General features: G+C 39.2%; 1 pseudogene; it reads left to right on the top strand.

The window, feature by feature from the left end:
• The window catches only part of LOC118896014, a 138,449-nt pseudogene extending 115,776 nt beyond the window's left edge, over positions 1–22,673 (top strand).
• The last annotated feature ends 205 nt before the right edge of the window (positions 22,674–22,878 follow it).

Here is a 22,878-nt window from a genome sequence, read left to right as displayed (position 1 = left end):
AACAAAAGCAGGCTTTAACTCCTCTGAGAATGGCTTTTTAAGGGGTATTTAATGTAATTTATTCAACATTTATTGTATAGGTATGAAAATACTAGTAACTGACAAGAGACATGGTCCTGAAGTCAAGTGATCACAGAAAAATATTCCAGCAACCAAAATGTGCAGTGAGTTGATCATATTGGAAGGAGGTATTTCTTTCTCTTTATTTGGACAAGGTGAATTTGGAGTTGAATTTTATCATCTAGGCCAAGTAAATAATCTTGCCTTCTTGAGAATGACCTTTTCTCTACTCTCATCTTGCTAACATTATGTTTGGTATTCTGTATCTGTTTGTAGTTATTCACTCATTTAAGCAGTATTTATTGACAATTATCCTTCACCAGCCACTGTGCTAAGTTTTGGGAATACAAGATCCATGTGCTTCCTGTGCTCATCGAGCTTAGAGTCTGGAGTAGAAGGCAGACACTGAACAAATAGTTAATTCCATGTCCTATTCATGTTACAAAAGGGAAGGTAACAGTGTTGAGTGAATGCACATAACAGAGGAACTGTGTGGGGTCTTTGCTCTTCTATTTCATCTTGAGGGCAAGGTCTGCATTAGGTTCCATACCACCTCACCCCCCCCCAAATGAGAATCACTATGCCTAAAACAATAACTTGTATATAGTAGATGCTATGTAGTATAAAGTATTCTGTGGATATAAGGGAGGAATGAAAGAAAGAAACTAAGAATGAAGTACTAACACTAGTCCATTTATTCAGAATACAGTTGGACAAATTACAATTCTAGAGCCCTAAATTAGTTTTAGAGCAGAACTACACATTTTTCTTTTGCTCTCACGTGCAGCTATACCATTTTTTATTTACCCATGGTGCCTATTTTTCTACCTCTAGAGCCCTAGAATATAGAACTTAGCCTTTCACCTGTGTATAGAAATACAGGACTCTGATATTTCTATCTGGGGAACCAGCTACTTTTTTTTTGAGGGCTGTTCTTAAGTCACTGTAGTTATTAGAGATAGGCTAGTTCTATACACAAGTAGATCAACATTCTTATGATCTAAAAAATAGTAGCTATTCCGAAGTGTGTACCTCAGGCCTAGGGATAAGGTCGTTTGATGAGAGATGTTTTCTTCTGAAGCTCTACTATGGTGCCCTAGGGGCTTCTGGGACCAAGGAGCCACCACTCAAGCTTAGTCTGTGTCCAGGAGAGTGTAGTGACATTGCTCAAGAGCACTGAGCACTTACAGTGATAATTCTCAAGAAGGGGAAAACACTCAAGAAGACCACCCCAGAAATACAGCCAAGGGCCAAATAAAGGGTTCCTTGAGAGATATTGGTAATCAGAGGTGAAGTGTGGTAGCAGCAGCTGAGACAGCGGAGAAGCTTTTGGGAAATGTCAGAGAAGAGAGGCCAGTGGCCAGTGAAGGGGAATCTTAGGTCTGAATGGGTAGAGAGTTGGAATAGCCAGGTTGGGACTGGAAGCAGAGGCTGGTTTCCCGTGGGACAGGAACATCCAGCAGTGCAGTAGCGGGGATTCAGGTGCTGGATGGGGACTTGGAATCAATGGCATTGACATCTTGGCTGTTCAGCCTGAAGACAATATGATTCTGATACCCAGATGGGAATAGTGAGACCAGAGTCCTATTAAGATTATATTAAGATGACTCCCTTCCTCCCTTTTTCCCTTCCTTCCTCCTTCCCTCCCTCCCTCCATTCCTTCCTTCTTTCTTTCCTTCCTTCCTTCCTTCCTCCCTTCCTTCCTTCCTTCCTCTCTATTCCTTCTATATCTTTTTCCCTTCCTCATTTCCCTTTCTCCTTCATTCCTTCAACAAGTACGTATTTAGCATCTTCTATGTGTTAAGTACTATTCTCAGGGTTAGAAATATTGAAAAGAATAGACAGACAAGGTCCCTTTTTTTCTCATGGGATTTTCAGTCTTCCAGGTAGGATCAATAATAAAAAATAAGTAAGTACATGAACAAGGCAATTTCACTTAATAATAGGGCCACAAAGAAAACAGTACAGGATAATATGAGACAGAATGAGGTAGTTGGGAATATAAATAGAGGCATCAAAAAAGACCTCTTATGGAGGTAAACTTGAATCAAGACCTGAATGGAAATAAGCAGCCATAAGGTAAAGACATAGAGGAGTGATTCAAGCAGGAGGGAAGTCTGTGTAAAGGCCGTAAAGTGGAAAGCAGCTCAGTACATTTTAGGAAGCGAAAGAAGCCCAGTGTGCCTAGAGAATGGCCAGTGGAGAGCAGGAAGGAGAGGACGGGGGAGAGCTGTGCAGAAGCCTGATCATGTAGGACCTTAATGGTCAGATACGGATTTAAAATTTTGCCCTAAGTGAAATAGGAAACCATTAAGTGGGAGAGTTAGAAAAGGACATAAGGTAAATTGGTTTTTCAAAGATTTACACTTTCTGGCTACATTGTTTGCAAGAGTTGTGGCAGGGAGACTAGTCGGGAAGCTATTGTACTGGTGTAGAAGGATCAAGAAGTGGGTGCGGGGGGAGAGCCTGTTACAGATGGGCAGGCGAAGAGAATGTGGAAAAGGTAGAAGCAGGCATGATGTCTAGGCGTTTGGTGTGAAGAACTGAATGATGCCATTTTTTGAGATTCGAAAATAGAGTGGGGGCAGGTTTGAGGGTGGATTATACATCAAGAGTTCTATTTTATATACGTTAAATTTTATTTATTTATTTTAAAAATTTAAAATAAATTTAAATTTACAGTTCACCTTGTTGTGCAACCATGATCTCCATCCATCTCCAGAACTTTTTCATATTCCCGTTGTACCTATTAAACTCCCCATCACTCCTCCCCACCATCCCTTGTAACCATTATTCTACTTTTTGCCTCTGTGAATTTGACATTCTAGGTGCTTTATATAAGTGGAATCATACAGTATGTGTCTTCTAAGTTTGGCTTGTTTTACTTAGCCTGTCTTCAACATTCATCCATATTGTAGAATGTATCAAAATTTTATTTTTTAAAAATATTGAATAATATTCCATTGTAGGTATACACCACATCTTGTTTATCCATTCATCCAGTGATGGACATTTGCATTGTTCCCATCATTTGCCTATTGTGAACAATGCTGCTTCGAACATTAGTGTACAAATACGCCCGTTAAATTTTAAATGTCATTTAGATCACAAGAGCAGAAGTAAAGTCGTGAATTATATATAGATTTTGCAGGTAAGAGAGATGCTAGAGCTAGAGATATAAAATTTGGTGTCATCATATAGTATTTGACCAGAGGATCCATGAACCAAATTAGGTTGTGGTCCCAATTCTTTTCAGAAGTCTAGTGAGCTAAGCTGAGCCACATGACATAGTTTTTGCCTAAGTAGAGGTGGGTTAGAGTTAGTTTAAAACCCAGTGTTAAAATAAGCTGAAAAGGCCATGATTTCCCCTAAATTCATCTGAGCATCTCTGAACTTATCTTTCTAATAGGATAAAAATAAAAACACACCACTGTTCCACACCCTAGGAAATGGAAGCAGTGCAACAGACAGCAGGAGAGAGTGCCTTCCCAGTGCTCCCTGCCCCCTCTCCCCACCCCACAAGGCTGCCTCTGTCCTGGGCCTAAGCAAGTCCAGAATCTCTGTTTTCAAGTAGCAAAAAGAGAGACTTTGAACAAAATCTGAGCATTGGCCAAGTGTGCTCCAGGGGGAAAGAATCTGTGCCATCTGACCACTCTGACTTCAAGATGCATGAAGGAGAGACCCTTACTCATGCAGGCTATATCTCCATAAGGTGATCCCCTTTAAAACTCTTACTCCAGAAAAACTTGGACCAATTACTGAGTACTCCTCTTTCTCAATAGTGCTAGCTTTTTGGTTTAGTTCTTGAATTTTCCCTGGAGAGATATAAGAAGATTATAAAAGGGGTGGAGGAGACTTGAGAATTTTCCCTGCACTACAAGCACTAGATTTTTGCTCTTAAGGAGTCAGTGCTACAGGTGCCACCCCCAGCTTTATGCTCTCCACATGCTTTTTATGCTCTGGCCATGTGATTCCCATAGTGGCTTTGACCCTTGCATGTCACCCACAGTCCTAGATGTGCAATCTTTCTTGATTTGCAATGTTTCCCTGTTATTCTTATAGAAGGATCATGGACTTTGGAGTCAGACAGTTTTAGTATTCATTTCCAAATTCTCCCCTTTTAGTTGTGTGACTTTGGTCAAATTACATCCACAGAAAATGTCACCTATGGTTGTATCAGGTCAAGGACATGGGGCATTTCTGGCCCTCCACATCAATCTCTCTTTCCAGCTTATCTTTAAACGTTGGGATAATATGAGGGTTGTACCAAGTCTTGTTTTCTTATTCTCTAAATTCTATTCAACAGCCATGATTTCAATTACCATCTTTACATGATGACTCCAAAATTTACATTTCCATCTCAGACCCTACTTTGAGCTCTTTAATTTGTCTGTCCAACTACCTGTTGAACTTTTCATTTAGAGGTCAAAAAAGCACCTTAATGTCATCATAACCAAAGCTTGATTCATTATCTTCCCTGCCTTTTCTCCAAAACTTGTCTATGCCCAATATTTCCTTAGAGACTGACAATACTATCCATTAAATTGTGCTAATTTTATTATCTTAGCTCCTTCACCACTTATCTCCAATAAATTGTTCAGTCTTGTTGATTTTATCTGAGTATCTATTGAATCCATCTGATTCATTGTCTTCACTTATGCCAACCCAGACCAAGCTCCTATTATCTCCCTCATGGTTTACTGCAATCACTCCTAAATGCTCTCTTGGATTCCACTCAAATCTATTCTCCACAGAGGTCACAGTTCTCTTCTAAAAATGCAAATTAGCTAAACTCATTCCCTTGCTTAACTCCTTCCATGACTTTTCGTTGCTGTTGAGATAAAGATCAAAATCCTTAAAATCTTTATAAGGCCCTGCATGTCTCAGTCCCTGCCTCCTGGAGTGCGTGTTCTCTCTCTCTCTAATTTTTTTTTCCCTACAGCTTTTTTGAGATACAATGACATACAACATTGTGTAACTTTAAGGTATACAATGTGTTGATTTGACACACATGTATTGTGATATAATTCCCACCGTAGCATCAGCTAAACCCTCCATCACCTCACATAATTATTATTTCTTTTTTGTGACAAGAACATTTAAGATCTACTCTCTTAGCAACTTTCAATCTCATAAGCCAGTATTGTTAACTGACATTACCATACTGTACGTTGGATCCTGCAAACTTACTCATTTTATAACTGAAATTTTGTACCCTTTGAGCAATGTCTCCCTATTTCCCCCACTCCCCAGCCCTTGGTAACCACCATTCCAGTCTCTGTTTCGATGAGTTCCTCATAATTCTTTATGATCCATTGAACTATATTCTTTAAATTCCTTAAATGTGCTGTGAACTTTCCCATGCCTGATCTTTGACATATGTTGTTTATTTTTCTTGGATTTTCTTATTCTTCTTCATTTAGTGAAGTGGACATCTGTCAGGTTTTCTGACTGTTTAGCACTTGTTGAATACACTTGCTACATTTGAGGAATATCCAGTCTTAAGAGTTGTGTCTAGTCAAGGTAGATAATGACATTCCCCAGGTTTCTTTGGAGCAAGGGCATACACATGTGATCTAGTCTCCACCAGTCAGACTGACTCATGTGAGAATTTGATCTGAAAGTAAACAGCTTGAAGAAGGCAGAACCTATCTCGTGCTGGTGAGGATAGCAACAGAGGCATCCAGCTTTTGAGAATGACAGTGGTTATAAAGTCTAGTTTCTGGTGCAGAAGGAGTTGAGATGCTTGTGGCCGCGTGGCTGCAAGAAAGTTGGGTTTTGACAGCAACACGAACTATAGGACTTAGTGCCCATTAGGTCATTAGCAGTTAAGGAAGTTTCTTCCACCCACCAGTTCTGTGGTATGCTTTTGGGCACTGTTTCTGAAAGCTTCGTTAGAGCCAAGTTTTCCAGCTTGACACCTTTTTTGCTTCATCTGTCAAGGTCAGCTTCTGTTACTTACAAGTAAGAAAGAACCCTGGCTGGTAGCGTTCAATAACCCCAACTAATCCTTGAGCTCTGAGCTCTAGTTCACTGTAGGAAACCGTTCCCTTTTCCCCATTCTCCAACCCTTGCTGACTTAGATAGATCTTCCACTACAGCATGTTGTCAAGACTCAATATAATAGTTCTATTTTTAGTTTTCTGAGCAATCTCCCTACTGTTTTCTGCAGTGGCTGCACTAATTTACATTCCCGCCAACAGTGTAAAAGGGTTCCCTTTTCTCCACAGTCTTGCTACCATATGACCCAGCAATTCTACTCCTGGGTATATATCTGAAAAAGACAAAAACACTAATTTGAAAAGATACATGCACCCCAATGTTCATAGAAGCATTATTTACAATTGCCAAAGAATTGCCAAAGTATGGAAGCAACCTAAGTGTCCATCAACAGATGAATGGATAAAGAAGATGTGGTGTGTGTATGTGTGTGTGTATATATATACATATATACACACACAAGGGAACACTACTCAGCCAATAAAAAGAACAAAATTTTGCCATTTGCAGCAACATGGATAGACTTGGAGGGCATATGCTAAGTGAAATATGACAGAGAAAGACAAATTTTGTATGTTATCACTTACATGTGGAATCTAAAAAATACAACAAACTAGTGAATATAACAAAAAAAGAAGCAGACTCACAGATATAGAGAACAAACTAGTGGTTACCAATGGGGGGGGAGGGGCAATATAGGGGTGTAAGAGTGGGAGGTACAAATTATTAGGTATAAGACAGGCTACAAGGATGTATTGTACAATGTGGGGAATATAGCCAATATTTTGTAATAACTGTAAATGGAAAGTAACCTTTAAAAAGTGTATAACAATTTTTAAAAATTAAAAAAATAAACTTGGAGTTGTAAGCAAAACAAACAAACAAACAAACAAACAAACAAGCAACTCAGTATAGTGTCCTGGCTTGGCATGCAGGCTCTGCTGGTATCCTGCCTGAGTTCCAGTCCCAACCCTCCTACTGACCTGATATTTGCTCTCTGTGATCCCTTCCCTTCTCTGTAAAATTACAATGGTAATATCCATCTAACTCACAGGTTTACTGTAAAGATTAAACGAATTAATGCATACATGAAACCCTTAAAGTGGTACCTGAGTACTCAATAAACGTTAGCTAATATGCTGTTCTTACCCACAATTCCCATGTCTTTCGTTTCATAATGTTTTTCACGGATTGTAATTAAAGGCTCACAGGGTGGTAATGTGATTAAGATATGTCTTCCGTATAGGCTGTTAAGCTCTTCAAAAAGAGGCCACTTATTTTGCTCACGCTTATAGTCCCAATTCCTAGCACAATATATATTTATTGAATAAGTGTAGGATGGATGTAGGATCCCAGAAACCTTAAGTGATGCCATTCCCAGCTCCGAGTGCCCCAGGGCAGGGAGGCTTCAGCAACACTCAGTGTTCCTGGCAGCCTCACCCTAAGATCCTTGTCTTTAGTAATTTATTTTTCATGACCCACAACTGACCCTTTCTGACTGAGCACAAACCCTGCCCCAGATGCTGTACTTTCCCTTGATGCCCTGATTTCTCTTGTTCTCAGCACTGAGCACCTTGTGCTGACTCTACACCTCTGAAAGCTGTTTGGAGCCAGATGGGAGGAAGAGAAAAAACAGATTTCATTCATTGCCCTTCCAGACTCTGAGAGAAATAACAAGAACAACAGTACCAACAAGCAGTGTATAATGAGTGTTTACTATAAACTAGGCATTATTCATAGAGCTTTATATGTATGAATTTATTTAATATCACCAACAATACTAGGAAGAAGATGCTATTGCCCCCATTTTACAGAAAGAAAAAGTAAGTCTCGGAAGGAAAGAAAGGAAGGAAGGAAGAGAGAAAAGGAGGGAATGGAGCAAGGAAGGAAGCTTTTCTGGTAGAAAACAGATTTATTTGCTGAGAACTTTGTTTCTAATAAGAACTTACCCACTGTAGCAGAAGTAACCATAAAAGTAATATTGATGGAGAAATTATAGAAGATGACAACGAATGTGTACCTATCCTCCAATCAGCTTTATAATTAAATAAAAATACGATTTTATATGATATCTTTCATCTGCTATTTACAGCTTCCACCCCCCTTCCCCCAATCTAATGTAAGTAATAGGAATGATGCAGATAATTAAGAAAATTTTACAGCTCATTTCTGGTTAATTGTCATTTTCATATAAAATATTTATACATTAGCCTTTGCTTTTCAAAGACTCTCTTTTTAGAGAGTCATAGTTTTTGCTTCTGGGCGTTCCCATGTGCAGGTGGGGCCTCCTGCTTTGGGATTATTTGGGCATTTTCGCAGATGCTGTCCAGCCACTGATATTCACCTGGAGTTGTTAGGGGGTAGGCTTATTGTGCATTTTCTATGTTAGATCTTCCTGATGTTGTTTTATTTTATTTTTTTAAAGAAAGGGGAAACAGCGGGCGTGCCAGTTCTCTTTTAGGAACTCTTATACAGCTAAAGCTGTCCTCCAGTTGTAGTACTCTTGTGCACTTACACCAGACTCAGAGAGACACAATTTCTCAGTTAGTGTGTGGGGCAATTGCCAGAAAATCGACTTCAAACTGTGTCCCACGAAGGCTTTCTCTCTCCAGCTTTGCAGGCCTTGAGAGAGATTCTTATAAGCACTCAGCCTATTCAGGTGGGTGGTTTGGGACTTGGAACCCGGCTGGCATCCAAAGAATCTGGTGCGTCTCTTTCCTGTGGCTACTGTAACAAATTACCACAAACTTGGTGGCTTAAACAACAGAAATTTACTCTCTCAGAGTTCTGGAGACCAGAAGTCTGAAATGAAGGCTTATCAGTAGGGTTGGTTCCTTTTGGAGGCTCTGAGGGAGAATCTGTTCCATGCCCCCCCTACCAGCTTCTGGTGGCTGCCTTGGCATTCCTTGGCTTGTAGGCAGATCACTCCAGTCTCTACCTCTGTCTTCACATTGCCTTCTTCCTTGTATATCTTCTCCCCTTCTCTTATCTTGTAAGGACACTTGTCATTGGATTTAGGACTCAACATTATGCAGGATGATCTCATCTTGAGCTCCTTCACTTACATTTGCAAAGGCCCTTTTTCCAAATAAGGACACATTCACAGGTTTTGGATGGACAAATCTTTTGGAGGAGCTGCCAATCAAGCCATTACACATGCTGAACTGAGAGGATTTCTCATGATCCACTGGGATAAGGATGGGCTTCGACTAAGCAGTGGGATGAAAAGGCATTTTGACACTCCTGAGCATACAGCATCTTTCCCTTAGTGTCTGGTGGTCCTCATGCCTGAAAGGTGCTGTGACTTGGCCTGCACATAGCTGTGTCTCTGCACAGAGCTCCTCCAGCTATGACTATTGAGGAGAGGGGCTGATGGTGATTCTCTAACACTTACAAGCTTCCAGAGGGATGCCTCTGGGGTTGCAAGCTGTGTTCAAAAAATCATAGTTGACCATCAGAACTTATCCTAGGCTTATCAGTCTCAAACTTGATTAAGTATAAAAATCACTCAGGGAGTTTATTAAAAATAGAAATTCTCAGTTCTCAACCTGTATTAGTTTTCTAAGCACTGCCGTAACACAATGCCATAGACTGGGTGGCTTGAACAACAGAAAGGTATTTTCTCACAGTTCTGGAAGATGGAAGTCCAAGATCGAGGTATCAGCAGGTTTGACTTCTCCTGAGGTCTATGGCTTTCAGATAAGCACTTTCTCACCGTGTCCTCACTGGTTTTTCCTCTGTGCCCATGTACCCCCAGTGACTCTCTTCTTATGAAGACACCAATCATGTTGGATTAGGGCCCACCCTAATGACCTCATTTTAACTTAATCACCTCTTTAAAGACTTTATGTCCGAATAAGGTCATGTGCTGAGGTACTAGGGGTTGGGACTTCAACATGTGGATTTATGGGGGACATAATTTAGCCCATAACCCACAACCCAAGAGACTCTGATTTAATAGGTTTGGGGTGAGGCTAACAAACTTTTTTAAAGCTATGCCCCAAGATCTAACTGGTTTAGGTGGTCAGAGTCAACATTTTAAGAAAATTCCTTGGTGGACTGGTAATCATTTTGACATTTGTTTTGGCTCCATGTCTTTATATTGGCTTGCTTTTTTCCATACATCACATATGCAGCAACAAATTAATGCAAATAGAAGATACTCCATGACCCTCTGTGAACACTCCCCAAGACCTCTCCCCAACTCTGGTGTCTGTCTGAGACCTGTTCCCATTCTAGTTCAGTAACCTTGAATCTGAGGTGGTTTTGCATCCTGTGTTTTGGACTTGTTACGACATTGACTTAGCCACGTAGTATTTAAGGTTTCGATTCAGACCCACTCTACTAGTTTTTTCCACACCTCGGAAAGGATTTGCTGCTCGAGAAGTTAATCTCAGGATGCACCTGCTCAACTAACATCACACGAGTTTGAGAGGTTGGACATCAGAAACTCAGTGCTTTATGGGGGTCTTAGAACTGCTTCTCAGGGCTCAGGGAGGAAGGAAGCCAGGCAATGACTTGGAGATGTCACCCTGGAGCAAAGAAAGGAGTCTGTCAACTGACGTAAAGAGCCCTGCCTTCAGATTTACAAAGTCTGTAGCTCTCCCTTTGTCCTTACAGTCACCTTTCTCAGACTGAATATTGTCCCTGTGACTCCCTTTTCCCTTTTACACTGTTGCAGATGTTCATTAAACCCAATTTCTACTTTATCAAAATGCTTGGGGTGGGGGAGAGGGCATATCAAAGTGTATTTTTACTTCGGCTTCGATATTCTTCTAAGGGGTGGCCAGAGGAAAGGAACAGAAACCCACCATGGGCTAGGTATTGTGCTGGGGTCCACACTATCCTGTTTCATCTTTACAACAGTCCTAGGAGTAAGTATTAGTGTCTCCACTGTACTCAGGAGAAATGAGAGGCCCCTTCAGCTAGTGACTGCTGGACCTGGGGTTCAAACCCAATCTTGTACAGGTTTCTTTTTCAAAAGATATTCCAAGTTGGTCTCTATGATTTAAACATAATGAACATGGTTATCTTATAGTCTGTCTGATGATTCTCATAACTGAGATCATTCTGGGTTTGTTTCTTATTGTCTGTTGATTCCGGTGATTTTTTTATGTCATTATTTTCCAGCAGTCTGTATGGTTATACGTGTGCTGATGATTATATTTTAAAATGTTTGTAATAATAATTTGAGGTTTAGAATATAGGTATCTCCCTTTAGAAAGAGTTTGAATGTGTATCTTCCCAGTATCTTGGTACTGTTAGTCTGGGATCACCTCAATCCAAGACCCAGACTTAACATTTTCTGAACCACCATGTGACTTAAGACTTTCCAGTGACCGGTTTGCTTCTGGCTCACACTTACACTCAGGGTTTAGTCTTTTGGGATCTTAGTTTTCTGAGTGTGGTGTCTCATAGTAGATTTCTTTGACACTTATTCTCACCCCAGAAAATAGAAAAAGTTTCTGATTTCCTGAGACTGGAAAATTCCATCAGGCAAAAGTAGCTGCCATGCCCACGAATCTCAGTTCCCACTTCCTGCTTTGGCCTGGTAATTCCCTATGAAATTAACAGCTTTCCATTGTTTTGAAGATATGTTTAAAAAATTTTAGTCAGCATGTTTACTTATTTTCATTACTTGATTGAATAGTATAATCTGCCATTACCTGAACACAGAAATCTAAGGGCTTATAATTTCTTTTTTTAAACATCTTTATTGGAGTATAATTGCTTGGCAAGGTTGTGTTAGTTTCTGCTGTATAACAAAGTGAATCAGCTATATGTATATATGTATATCCCCATATCCCCTCCCTCTTGTGTCTCCCTCCCACCCTCCCTATCCCACCCCTCTAGATGGTCACAAAGCACCGAGCTGATGTCCCTGTGTTATGCAGCTGCTTTCTACTAGCTATCTATTTTACATTTGGTAGTGTATATATGTCAGTGCTACTCTCTCACTTCATCCCAGCTTACCCTTCCTTGTCCCCATGTCCTCAAGTCCATTCTCTACGTCTGCATCTTTATTTCTGTCCTGCCCCTAGGTTCATCAGAACCATTATTTTTTTTTTAGATTCCATATATATATGTTAGCATATGGTATTTGTTTTTCTCTTTCTGACTTACTTCACTCTGTATGACAGACTCTAGGTCCATCCACCTCAACACAAAAAACTCAGTTTCGTTTCTTTTTATGGCTGAGTAATATTCCATTGTATATATGTGCCACATCTCCTTTATACATTCATCTGTTGATGGACACTTAGGTTGCTTCCATGTCCTGGCCACTGTAAATAGTGCTGCAATGAACATTGTGGTACATGACTTTTTTTTTTAACATCTTTATTGGAGTATAATTGCTTTACAATGGTGTGTAAGTTTCTGCTTTATAACAAAGTGAATCAGTTATACATATACATATGTCCCCATATCTCTTCCCTCTTGTGTCTCCCTCCCTCCCACCCTCCCTATCCGACCCCTCTAGGTGGTCACAAAGCACCGAGCTGATGTCCCTGTGCTATGCGGCTGCTTCCCACTACCTATCGGTTTTATGTTTGATAGTGTATATATGTCCATGCCACTCTCTCACTTTGTCCCAGCTTACCCTTCCCCCTCCCCGTGTCCTTAAGTCCATTCTCTAGTAGGTCTGTGTCTTTATTCCCGTCCTGCACCTAGGTTCTTCATGACCATTTCTTTCTTTTTACTTTTTTTTAGATTCCATGTATATGTGTTAGCATACGGTATTTGTTTTTCTCTTTCTGATTTACTTAACTCTGTATGACACACTCTAGGTCCATCCACCTCATGACAAATAACTCAGTTTCGTTTCTTTTTATGGCTGAGTAATATTCCATTGTATATATGTGCCACATCTTCTTTATCCATTCATCTGTCGATGGACACTTAGGTTGCTTCAGTGTCCTGGCTATTGTAAATAGTGCTGCAATGAACATTGTGGTACATGACTCTTTTTGAATTATGGTTTTCTTTGGGTATATGCCCAGTAGTGGGATTGCTGGGTCCTATGGTAGTTTTATTTTTAGTTTTTTAAGGAACCTCCATAGTGGCTGTATCATAGTGTTCTCCATAGTGGCTGTATCAATTTACATTCCCACCGACAGTGCAGGAGGGTTCCCTATTCTCCACACCCTCTCCAGCATTTATTGTTTGTAGATTTTTTGATGATGGCCATTTTGACTGGTGTGAGGTAATACCTCACTGTAGTTTTGATTTGCATTTCTCTAATAATTAGTGATGCTGAGCTTCCTTTCATGTGTTTGTTGGCAATCTGTATATCTTCTTTGGAGAAATGTCTACTTAGGTCTTCTGCCCACTTTTGGATTGGGTTGTTTGTTTTTTTTGATATTGAGCTGCATGAGCTGCTTGTATATTTTGGAGATTAATAGTGTGTCAGTTGCTTCATTTGCAAATATTTTCTCCTGTTAGGAGGGTTGTCTTTTCATCTTGTTTGTGGTTTCCTTTGCTGGGCAAAAGCTTTTAAGTTTCATTAGGTCCCACTTGTTTATTTTTGTTTTTATTTCCATTTCTCTAGGAGGTGGGTCAAAAAGGATCTTGCTGTGATTTATGTCACAGAGTGTTCTGCCTATGTTTTCCTCCAAGAGTTTTATAGTGTCTGGTCTTACATTTAGGTCTTTAATCCATTTTGAGTTTATATTTGTGTATGGTGTTAGGGAATGTTTTAATTTCATTCTTTTACATGTAGCTGTCCAGTTTTCCCAGCACCACTTACTGAAGAGCCTGTCTTTTCTTCATTGTATATTCTTGCCTCCTTTATCAAAGATAAGGTGACCATATGTGTGTGGGTTTATCTCTGGGCTTTCTATCCTATTCCATTGATCTATATTTCTGTTTTTGTGCCAGTACCATACTGTCTTGATTACTGTAGCTTTGTAGTATAGTCTGAAGTCAGGGTGCCTGATTCTTCCAGCTCTGTTTTTCTTTCTCAAGATTGCTTAGCTATTTGAGGTCTTTTGTGTTTCCACAAATTGTGAAATGTTTTGTTCTAGTTTTGTGAAAACTGTCATTGGTAGTTTGATAGGGATTGCATTGAATCTGTAGATTGCTTTGGGTAGTATAGTCATTTTTCACAATGTTGATTCTTCCAATCCAAGAACATTGTGTACCTCTTCATCTGTTTGAATCATCTTTAATTTCTTTCATCAGTGTCTTATAGTTTTCTGCATAGAGGTCTTTTGTCTCCTTAGGTAGGTTTATTCCTAGGTATTTTATTCTTTTTTGTTTCAATGGTAAATGGGACTGTTTCCTTAATTTCTCTTTCAGATTTTTCATCATTAGTGTATAGGAATGCAAGAGATTTCTGTGCATTAGTTTTGTATCCTGCTACTCTACTAATTTCATTGATTAGCTCTAGTAATTTTCTGGTAGCATCTTTCGGATTCTCTATGTATGGTATCATGTCATCTGCAAACAGTGACAGCTTCACTACTTCTTTTCCAATTTGGATTCCTTTTATTTCTTTTTCTTCTCTGATTGCTGTGGCTAAAACTTCCAAAACAATGTTGAATAATAGTGGTGAGAGTGTACAGACTTGTGTTGTTCCTGATCTTAGTTGAAATGCTTTCAGTTTTTCACCATTGAGAACGATATTGGCTGTGGGTTTGTCATATATGGCCTTTATTATGGTGAGGTAGTTTCCCTCTATGCCCACTTTCTGGAGAGTTTTTATCATAAATGGGTGTTGAATTTTGTCAAAAGGTTTTACTGCATCTATTGAGATGATCATATGGTTTTTCTCCTTCAATTTGTTAATATGCTGTATCACATTGATTTGCATATATTGAAGAATCCTTGCATTCTGGGATAAACTCCACTTGATCATGGTGTGTGATCATTTTAATGTGCTGTTGGATTCTGTTTGCTAGTATTTTGTTCAGGACTTTTGCATGTATGTTCATCAGTGATATTGGCCTGTAGCTTTCTTTTTTTCGCAGTATCTTTGTCTGGTTTTGGTATCAGGGTGATGGTGGCCTTGTAGAATGAGTTTGGGAGTGTTCCTACGTCTGCTATATTTTGGAAGAGTTTGAGAAGGATGTGTATTAGCTCTTCTCTAAATGTTTGATAGAATTCACCTGTGAAGCCATTTGGTCCTGGGCTTTTTTGTTGGAAGATTTTTAATCACAGTTTCAATTTCAGTGATTGGTCTGTTAATATTTTCTATTTCTTCCTGGTTCAGTTTCAGAAGGTTGTGCTTTTCTAAGAATTTGTCCATTTCTTCCAGGTTGTCCATTTTATTGGCATATAATTGCTTGTAGTAGTCTCTCATGATCCTTTGTATTTCTACAGTGTCAGTTGTTACTTCTTTTTCATTTCTAATTCTGTTGATTTGAGTCTTCTCCCTTTTTTTCTTGATGAGTCTCGCTAATGGTTTATCAATTTTGTTTATCTTCTCGAAGAACCAGCTTGTAGTTTTATTGATCTTTTTTATTGTTTCCTTCATTTCTTTTTCATTTATTTCTGATCTGATTTTTATGATTTCTTTCCTTCTGCTAACTTTGGGATCTTTTTGTTCTTCTTTCTCTAATTGCTTAAGGTGTAAGTTTAGGTTGTTTATTTGAGATGTTTCTTGTTTCTTAAGGTAGGATTTTATTGCTATAAACTTCCCTCTTAGAACTGCCTTTGCTACATCCCATAGGTTTTGGGTCATTGTGTTTTCATTGTCATTTGTTTCTAGGTATTTTTTGATTTCCTCTTTGATTTCTTCAGTGATCTCTTAGTTATTTAGTAGTGTATTGTTTAGTCCCCATATGTTTGTATTTTTTAAAGTTTTTTTTCCTGTATTTGATATCTAGTCTCATAACGTGGTGGTCAGAAAAAATACTTGATACAATTTCAATTTTCTTAAATTTACCAAGTTTTGATTTGTGACCCAAGATATGATCTATCCTGGAGAATGTTCCATGAGCACTTGAGATGAATGTGTATACTGTTGTTTTTGGATGGAATGTCCTATAAATATCAATTAAGTCCCTCTTGTTTAATGTGTCATTTAAATCTTATGTTTCCTTATTTATTTTAATTTTGGATGATCTGTCCATTGGTGAAAATGGGGTGTTAAAGTCCCCTACTATGATTGTGTTACAGTTGATTTCCCCTTTCCTGGTTGTTAGCATTTGCCTTATGTATTGAGTTGCTTCTATGTTGGGTGCATAAATATTTACAATTGTTATATCTTCTTCTTGGATTGATCCCTTGATCATTATGTAGTGTCCTTCTTTGTCTCTTGTAATAGTCTTTGTTTTGAAGTCTATCTTGTCTGATATGAGAATTGCTAATGCAGCTTTCTTTAAATTTCCATTTGCATGGAATATCTTTTTCCATCCCCTCACTTTCAGTCTGTATGTGTCCCTAGGTCTGAAGTGGGTCTCTTGTAAACAGCATATGTACGGGTCTTTTTTTTGTATCCATTTGGCCAGTCTATGTCTTTTGGTTGGCTCATTTAATCCATTTACATTTAAGGTAGTTATCGATATGTATGTTCCTATTACCATTTTCTTAGTTGTTTTGGGTTTGTTGTTGTAGGTCTTTTCCTTCTCTTGTGTTTCCTGCCTAGAGAAATTTCTTTAGCATTTGTTGTAAAGCTGGTTTGGTGGTGCTTAATTCTCTTAACTTTTGCTTGTCTGTAAAAGTTTTAGTTTCTCTGTTGAATCTGAATGAGATCCTTGGTGGGTAGAGTAATCTTGGTTGTAGGTTTTTCCCTTTCATCACTTTAAATATGTTCTGCCAGTCCTTTCTGGCTTGCAGAGTTTCTGCTGAAAGATCAGCTGTTAACCTTATGGTGAATCCGTTGTATGTTATTTGTTGCTTTTCCCTTGCTGCTTTTAATATTTTTTCTTTGTATTTCATTTTTGATAGTTTGATTAATATGTATTTTGGCATGTTTCTCCTTGGATTTATCCTTTATGGGACTCTCTGCACTTCCTGGACTTGATTGACTATTTCCTTTCCCATGTTAGGGAAGCTTTTGACTATAACCTCTTCAAACATTTTCTCAGACCCTTTCTTTTTCTCTTCTTCTTCTGGGACCCCTATAATTTGAATTTTGGTTTGTTTAATGTTGTCCCAGAGGTCTCTGAGACTGTCCTCATTTCTTTTCATTCTTTTTACTTTATTCTGCTCTGTGGTAGTTATTTCCACTATTTTATCTTCCACGTTACTTATCTGTTCTTCTGCCTCAGTTATTCTGCTATTGAGTCCTTCTAGAGAATTTTTAATTTCATTAATTGTGTTGTTCATCATTGTTTGTTTGCTCTTTAGTTCTTCTAGGTCCTTGTTAATGTTTTCTGGTATTTTCTTCATTGTTTTTCTGAGATTTTGAATCATCTTTACTATCATTACTCTGAATTCTTTTTCAGGTAGACTGCCTATTTCCTCTTCATTTGTTTGGTGTGGTGCGTTTTTACCTTGTTCCTTCATCTGCTGCATATTTCTTTGTGTTCTCATTTTGCTTAACTTATTGTGTTTGGGGTCTCCTTTTTGCAGGATTCAGGTTCGTAGTTCCTGTTGTTTTTGTTGTCTTCCCCTAGTTGGTGAAGTTGGTTCAGTGGCTTGTGTAGCCTTCCTGGTGGAGAGGACTGCTGCCTGTGTTCTGGTGGGTGGGGCCTGGATCTTGTCTTTCTGGTGGGCAAGGCCATGTCTGGTGGTGTGTTTTGGGGGTGTCTGTAAACTTAGTATGATTTTAGGTAGTCTCTCTGCTAATGGGTGGGGTTGTGTTCCTGTCTTGCTAGTTGTTTGGCATGGGGCATCCAGCACTGGAGCTTGCTGTTGGTTGGGTGGATCTGGGTCTTACTGTTGAGATGGAGGTCTCTGGCAGAGCTCTTGCTGATTGATATTACATGGGGCCAGGAGGTCTCTGCTGGTGCAATGTCCAGAACTTGGCTCTCCCACCTCAGAGGCTCAGGCCTGATACCAGGCCAGAGCACCAAGACCTTGTCAGCCACACAGTTCTTATGCTGTAACCTCAGAGCCAGAACAGTACCCAGCATATAGGAGACAGTTAATGAACATTTGTTCTATGAATAAATGAACTGTCTTGATAAATATCTGCAGTGACCTGAACTTGAAGCCCTGACTGTTGCCTTTCTCTAGAGGAGAAGGTTTAGATTTATTCTCTTGGGCACCAAACAGTTGAACCTAAAATGGTCTGATGGAAACACGTTTCTACTCAATACCAAGAATTGCCTTTTAAACGAGCAGCACAGAGATGTCTCAGGAGGAAAGTAGTCTCGCAGTCAGGTCACTCCCAGGCCTTGCCTGGTGTCCAACTCGCCCCCAGGGTCATGACCTAAGGGCCTATTATTTTTCTTCTTATCCATTCTTGGTGCTTTATCTCTCTCTTTCTCTCTCTCTCTCTCTTTTTTTTTTTGTTAGGTGCTGCCTTTTACATTGTCCTGCACCTTTCCACTGTTTCGTGTCCTGGCAGCTTGGATCTGTGGATTAGTGGTATGTTTCATAGCTTCACAGTTATGTCACATTCATGGATGTCTTATGTAAGTCCTAGGCAATCTTGAAAACACAGATTATCTATGTTTATAAACTGTGGGGAAATAAATCCCACTGATGCTGAGTGCCCGATTTCTAGCCCTTTCTAACATGATAGACAGAGGCGTAATCACGACACCTTGTTAAGTCAGTAAATTGAGAGGAATTTGCCCAATACCATGAAATAAGGTGTTTCTAAAATGTGTGTGTTCATATGTGTGTGTGTAGTAAAGAGTTTGGTTTTGCCAAAAGCGTGGATTGGCCTTTGCCCTTAGCTTCTGGGAGAAAAAAATCTATTCCAACCTGATGAATGTCCTTGTTTAGGGTGAGTGCTAGTCATATTAGGAAGACCAATCACGTGACTGAGCGAGGGACTTTGGGTCACATGGTGTCACTTGACCTGGGGATTGAGACATCCACATGGGCAATCAATCAATCATGCCAATGTAACAAAGTCCCTATAAAAACTCTGGACACCAAAGCTCAGGTGACCTTCTCTGGTTGGCAATACTCTGTGCGTGTTGTCACATGTCAACACCAGGAGGACAACTTGTCCTGACTCCTAGGGAAAAAGACAATGTAAACTTTGTGTTTGAAGACATCAATTGCTGACCTATGTGTCTTTTCCTTTGGCTTATATTAATATGTGTCCTTTGCTGTAATACACCATAACTGTGACTATAAGAGGTTTCTGTGAGTTCTGAGAGTTCTTCTAGCAAATTATTGAAACTGAGCATGGTTTTGGGAACCCCTTGAACTTGAATTTGGTGTCAGCAGTGAGAACAGTCTGGTGAAGGACTGTTTCCTCAACCTTTTCAGTTTGGCCAACACAGGGCAGTGAGTGTATGTGTACATGCATAAATATGTGTGTGTGTATAGTACAACACTGGCATAGATTTCTTATAATAAGAACAGCTGAAGGCTATAATATATTAATAAGTCTTAGATATTTTTCTCCTTGCATCTTTAAATTCAACTGCTGACTGTGAAATCTTTCCTACTGGCCTTTTATTCCAAAACCAAACTCTGACCCCGGGATGGGTATCGTATTCATCCCCGTGTACTTTGTACCCATCTGCAGTTCCTGTCAGTCTGTGTTTACTTTGCCTGCAACTCTGCTTAAAGAAAGAGAGTGAATTCACAGAAGTGTTTTTTCCCTACTAAGATTTGGGACCCATAAATCATGGTGACAAGAAATGTGATGATGGTCTCTTTCTGTTCTTGAGGAGATAGGAACAGGAGAAGCATGAAGGTTCCGATACGGTTTTGTAATTTTTACCAGTGGTAGCACCATCAGAAGGATTCCAGCAGGCTAGCTCCTCAGGCCTAACCAGGTAATTCTCTACTTGAATGTTCCTGCAATGAAAATGCAGAGACATCCACCAGTGTCACTCAGGCCGTTTAGTACCTGCTGCGGAACTCCTGGCAGTTAATGATGAAATTGTCAAGATTTCCTTTTTGCTCCCTTCCAAGCAGGCAGGGCATTGTTTTTATCTCCTGGTTTAGCACATGAATCAATCCTTTTGTACGTGATTGGTGGGACTGTGCATGTTTTCAGAAACTGTCTGGCTTTATACCTGGCAGACTGGCTTGTTGAGAAGTAGTTCTGCAAATGAGAAAGAAGATATGCAGATTTTCACATGTCCCCACATTGAATTATAAGGCAGTCAAAAAAGATTGCCATTTTATGGCCTGGTATTTGGTTTTAGTCATTTTCATTCTTAGATATATTCCTTCCAGAAATTAAATTTAAAAAGATTATTTAAAAATATTGGTATTTTGCAAATTGTGGTTGACAAGAGAGGGGAGGAGACGTGTGACAAGGTGGACAAGTGGGAGAAAGAATACCTAGCAAGTGTTTTAACTCCTGTAAAGCTTGATGTGCTTGAATGGTATATATTTCATTTTCCAATAATACTTTATTTAAAAAGAGTCAATCCAGTTTGGTTTAATTCCTGCCTTGAGGCCATTCACAGGGCATTCTCTAAGTAAAGCACTTTGTATGCCTCCATGCACAAAGGTAGATGGGTTATGCATCAATTAACCTGTCAGAAAACCTTTGTCAATGGACTATCCATAGTAAAAAAAAAAAAAAAATTCTATTTTTCTATAGAATATCCATACTAAAAAAAATTCCATTTGTCTACAGAATATCCGTAGTAAAAAAAAAAAAATTCCATTTGTCTATGGACTATCCATAGTTAAAAAAAAATTCTAAGATTTGGCCATCAACACATGTGTAATAGTATATGGGTATGGTAATTTTGAGAGACCTGAAAAATACAGATTTATAACAGAAAAAATTAAAAAGTGGATCTTGGTTTGCTGAAGCTAGAAGAGTCATTTACATTGAAAGAAAGCCCCAGTAAAATTAAAATTTGATTTATTATATAAATGTTCATTTTCACCTAACTTATTTAGGATTATATCTACCTTATAAAGAAAACTTGCCTTTTAATTTAATTTCTGCACCATGAAACAGATTTAAGTACATCCCATAGATAAGGTTTACTTGCTATGGTTTTAAAAAAAAGAAAATGTTCAATGTAATGATTCACACAACCTAAAAGTTTTGCCAAACTTAAAATGCTAATTAAAAAATGAGCTCAATTCCCTGATTAAAAGAGAGAAATTACTGTAAAGCTACTTAAAGAATTCTCCACACTTTCGCATCTTAATATGGAGTCCACGGATGGACTCTGGGGCATCCACAGATGAAATTATATAGAATATTGTGTTTGTGCATATGTGCATTTGGAGGGGAGGTGGTCTAGTGCTTTGGCTCTTAGGGCTTAAGCACTACTCTGAGTTTAGATGTGGGGCAGAGAAGATGCTGTGGCATTTCTGTGTCTATTCAGTCTAGGATAAAGGCACAGCCAGAACCCTGTGCTGATCCTTTTCATTTTGGAGATTCTATTTCCAGAATTATAAGATATACCTCAGTTTGGTCACAGGGTAAGTACTGGGGCTTCCTCAGCTGTGTTATTATCACTTTTTTCCAATTTACCAATGGGCTTTCTAGGTTATCTTGAAGTTACATTTAGAAGTTTAGAAGCTGGGTAGTGTTTTTTTTTTTTTTTTTAAATTAATTAATTAATTAATTAAGTTTTGGCTGTGTTGGGTCTTCGTTTCTGTGCGAGGACTTTCTCTAGTTGCGGTAAGCGGGGGCCACTCTTCATCACGGTGCACGGGTCTCTCACTGTCGCGGCCTCTCTTGTTGCAGAGCATAGGCTCCAGACGCACAGGCTCAGTAGTTGTGGCTCACGGGCCCAGTTGCTCTGTGGCATGTGGGATCTTCCCAGACCAGGGCTCGAACCCGTGTCCACTGCATTGGCAGGCGGATTCTCAACCACTGCACCACCAGGGAAGCCCCTGGGTAGTGTTTTTACTGAATACATTTCTAGGGTACTACGGAGAAACTCTGTGTGTGTTTCTTCGTGTCTGAAGAATAGTAGATGTTGAAAAGATGTGTATTGAGTAAAAGACAATGAATAAAATGAATGTCAAAATGAATGAATAACCAAATATTTAGAATTATGTAATTTAACTTCTTTTTTTAGTGTCATAATTTATTTATTCATTTATTTACAATTTTAATAAAAGTTAATTGGGGTCTATTATATTCTTGAACCTTGGCTGAAATTCAGAGATTAAAGAGCTCCCCGATCTAAAGAAGGGGGGGCCAACAAATAAAAAGGCATGTAAATTAACTTCTTGAATGAAGCCCTTGCTTGGTTAAAACAGGAAATTTAAAAAGGGGATTGAGACAAGGCTTTTTCTGTTCCCACTGTGATCCTCTGCAGGAGAAAGACACCCATCCACACTGGTCATCAATGATTTTGTGTTCTCATAAAACCTTTGGGGAAATGGTAATTTTTTGTTTTTGTAATTTTAGCTATCCCACTTGATAAAGTCAATCTTCAAATATATTGTGCCTGGTCTTTTCTGAATAACTTGAGTGGACCCACGGGTACAGCAGCTGGTTTGGTCTCTTCCACGTTGATTTTGAAGATCCAGCAAAACCCCAAGTGCCTCACATGTCAGCCAAGGAGTATGCTAAGATTATCCGAAACAATGGCCTGGAGGGACCTCTATAGGAAGGGTGGCTGGGCAATTTCACCTGGAGAAGGGACCTCTGCTCTTGGAAAGGAAAGCTGCTTTGGTAGATCCCTCAGACATCCTCAAGTTGCCTTTATAATAGATAGGTCCTACCAGCTGATCCGTGATCATGAAGTCTGAATATGTAATGCCTGGGGATGTATTTAATGATGGCTTTTACTCTATTTGTATTTGATCAATGAG

This window comes from Balaenoptera musculus, chromosome 5 (genome assembly GCF_009873245.2).
Source record: "Balaenoptera musculus isolate JJ_BM4_2016_0621 chromosome 5, mBalMus1.pri.v3, whole genome shotgun sequence".
Classification (NCBI taxonomy): domain Eukaryota; kingdom Metazoa; phylum Chordata; class Mammalia; order Artiodactyla; family Balaenopteridae; genus Balaenoptera; species Balaenoptera musculus.
The sequence above is the reverse complement of the archived record's forward strand: the minus strand, read 5'-3'. Positions and strand labels throughout refer to the sequence as shown.